This window comes from Octodon degus, unplaced genomic scaffold (genome assembly GCF_000260255.1).
Source record: "Octodon degus isolate 3935 unplaced genomic scaffold, OctDeg1.0 scaffold00003, whole genome shotgun sequence".
Taxonomy (NCBI): domain Eukaryota; kingdom Metazoa; phylum Chordata; class Mammalia; order Rodentia; family Octodontidae; genus Octodon; species Octodon degus.
Genome location: NW_004524579.1, coordinates 30,297,352 through 30,300,930, shown reverse-complemented (window position 1 = coordinate 30,300,930; position 3,579 = coordinate 30,297,352). Strand labels below are relative to the sequence as shown.

Here is a 3,579-nt window from a genome sequence, read left to right as displayed (position 1 = left end):
TAAGCTTAACCTCACTATCTGTCTGCATATCAAACATCTTAGGCATAATATGGAACAGGTATTTTTCATCAAGTATTGGTATGTTGAACTTTATGTCCCTACTGAATATGATAAAAACATTTAAAAATTAGAATATATTTTAAAAATAAGCATAAAGAATTATATACTTCTTAAGTTTACACCTAAGTCCAAAAATTTCACCATATACAACCTTGAAGCAGGACAGTCCCACAATATTCCTTTTCCTGTCTCTTGCTTTCATTCACCACCCTCTTCTTCTTGAACAACCGAAAAACAGTGGTTAGATGCCATGAAGTAGGTGGCAATGCCTTAACCGTATGCATGTTGCCAGGCCTAAGGGCCTCTTCCATCCTTGTCAAGGGGAGTGTTAACCTTCTCTCCTTTCATACAACACTGCCTTATTCTTATTAGAATTGAGTCACAAGGCTCAACTGACACATAAGGCAGATTTATACAGAGGTATCAACACTGGGAGGTGGAAATCACTGTGGCATCCTGGCGTAACCCACTACTGTGTGACTCAGAGTCACCACATGGGCTGGCTTTGTGTCACATTTATCTGTAATGTACTTTCCACCGAGGGCCTTTTGCTCCTCATCTTTTCTTTTGTTGAGGCCTGCTCAGGAGTGAAAATGCAAACCAAACTCAAGAGGCACTTGCAAATAAAGAAATCTGAAAGAATTTAAAGCTACTTTTGTATTACATCTCATTATAGGTGATGCTGTTCTCATATCCACAATTGTGTATATTTAAGTGATTTAATAAGCTTTTATCCATACTAACAGAAACTTTCAGCAAAATATTATTGGTAAAGTAAAAGGCGAAAGATTTATATGATTTGAAGAGAAACCAGAGTATATTATTGGTAAAGTAGGTAAATATTTGTTAACTAAATCAGGTAGCTATTTCTTTTTTAATTAATTTTGTTGAGAAAGAAATAGCAATAAGACGGTTTCAAAACAGTTTAGTAGGACAGTTACAATTAATACATTGCATATTGTTGTCTTCATAGTAGTTATTCATAGTATAAGATGCAGACATGATATCCTGTCCAAATACTATTACTACAAATCCTTCTTCTCATTGAATTATGAGAAAATAGCTATATATCTATCTTATTTTGTATAAACATATATATATATTTTTTTTCTTTTTTTTTTTACTACAAAATGGTCCTTCATTCATATCCCCATTTTTTGTTTAGTTTTGTCAGAGATGGGTATTCCACTGCCATTCAAATATTGCAGATGCATGAATTCAGCAAAATAATCCAATATAGTCCAGTAGTCCATAATGGTTATCCGTAGGACTGGCGGTGTCAGAAGTTGTTGAATTGAGCCTTTTACAACTCAGCATATTAATATGGCTTTACTTTTTATACTTCATGTTTATACTTTTCTGCTGGATGGTTAAGACCAAGATAAAGCAAGACCTCTATAACAAAAAATGTAACATTTGAGCTCTTTGTTTTTGTATTTTCTAATTTATATTTTTCTATTTCCTACTACCTCAAAGCCAGACACATCAAGCTTCTTTTCATAGTGCCAAGCACACTGCATCTATTATATTCCTACAACAGGCCAGGCATGTGCCTGTGGAGGTGAGAAGAAGAAGGGTGCAAGATTCCGGGTTTACTTGGTTTACACTCTGCACAGCAAGACAGACTTTGAACCAGTCTATGCAATCTGGTCAATTTTTCCAACCTTCTCCCTGCTTCCCCATATAACCTTTTCACTTCTTATTTCTTAGGATTTCTCATGCTTCTTCCTTTATCCCCAGTTCCTCTATGTAGCTTGAGGACTACCCAGTGTGAAATTTCTGCGAAGATTTTCTTAAATCCTAGTGTTTTTCCATTACTTTGTGCTTCCTCGAATTTCTATAGCAAATTAGCCCTTAATTATAAACTATCTTGCTTCTTTCTCAAATTGCTTGATGTGATTGAGTCATATTGCCCTAACAGATGGCAATTTCTTTGAGGTTCAGGCTCCTCCCCAGTGTTTAGAAGGCAGTCGATAAGTGCTTGCCAATGGAGGGCTAATAAAGATAAAATGTTTACTTCAATGTCCTTGGCCAAAATTCTGTGCACGTGAATCTGGACTACGAAGACCAGTTTCCAAATTAATATTCTAGGTGCTTAAAGCTAGCCTAATTTGAATTAAAATTTACATAAATTACTTTAATCAAAATAAATACATAGCACTTTAATCTTTCCTGTATTTAGAATTTATTGAGGGAGATTAATGAGTTGCTGTTGCTTAGGGTAGAAGCTTAGCAATAGGAATGCTGTTTCATAGCTTTTGACTACACAGAAGAGTTACTATCATTTTTCAGCCATGTTTTTAAACAGAGTACCTTAAACAGCTTACGGTCTTGGGAGGAATTTGGCTTTAAAGTGATGCATATACCTAAGTAGGTCAAATTGTAATATCTCCATCTGCCAAACTCCAGTCACTCTTGTCCTCCATTTTGCCATCCAAAAAATGAAGACACTACTATTTGTTTTTCAGCATTACCTTAAAAATTACAGTGATGCCCTTCAGTCATCTACTTCACACTAGCTGTGCCCAAACTGTTGCCCTTTTCAGTGAACATTTCCTTAAGAAACATTAAAACTATATTGACCTCAGGGTAAAATTTGCTTTTTAATCATCTAACATTAAAAAAAAATTACTGAACATTTCAAAAACTTCTTTCTGTAATAAAGATCCAAGGGCTGGACGCATCTCACAGTTCTCTAAAGGACACAGTGGGAATTTAGCCTGACGGTTTCCACAGATTTCAGTAGATCATGAAACAGCCTTGAATCAAAGATACTTCTAAATCAGATAATCTGAGAGAAAAAAAAATGTCAAAGAGAAGTAGAGAGTAGTAAAAATGAAAGCAATGTTCTCAGGTATTTTTTTTTTTAGTGGGTGCATTTTGTTTCTCATCTCCTTTTGAGTGCAATAATCCAGTGTGTTCTAGATTGTCAGGCTTCCCTTAAGCACTCACATCAATCCATAGTGGGCCTCTGGGCCTCATCCACAAATCTGTATGGCCTTGGATTTTTTTTTTTTTTTTTTTTTTTTCTTAATGAGGGAAAGGTTTATTTAGCCCAAAGTCAGTGAAGGTTTCAGTGCAGACTTGGAGGGCTCCAAGGCAGAGTGGCACATGGCAGAGGGCAATAGTTTATGGTGGTAGAAAACAGCAAAGAGCAAAGGGAGGGGCAGCAGCTGTGGCTCCTAGCAAGCCTCTCTCCTCTCTTTACATTGTAATGCAGATTACCCAACCCAGGGCAGGGGTAACACTCACACCCATAATCCCTGAATTAGATCATGAATTATTCACAAACTCTAGAAGATGCGGCATTGATTACATGATGCTTTGGGGGACATCTAGATACAAACCATAATAACATGTTTGGCCCTTTATGGGCTCATGGTACTAGACCAGACCCACCCATGGTAACCTCAACCTTCCAGTGAGCCCAGGTTATTTTGGGACTGTTGATCCTGGAAACAATAACTTTGCACCTACCATCCATGCTGCCCTTCTTCCTTTTTTTTTTTTTTTTTTTTT

At 36.5% G+C, this 3,579-nt stretch overlaps 1 protein-coding gene and 1 non-coding gene across 2 annotated transcripts in view; both read right to left on the bottom strand.

Annotated features, from left to right (window-relative positions):
• Dcc (DCC netrin 1 receptor) overlaps positions 1-3,579 on the bottom strand; it is a 1,292,183-nt gene that overhangs the window by 923,266 nt on the left and 365,338 nt on the right. The window lies entirely within an intron of this gene.
• On the bottom strand, positions 290-415 carry LOC111816965. The gene has a single exon (XR_002821269.1). It is a non-coding gene; the product is annotated as a U6atac minor spliceosomal RNA (small nuclear RNA).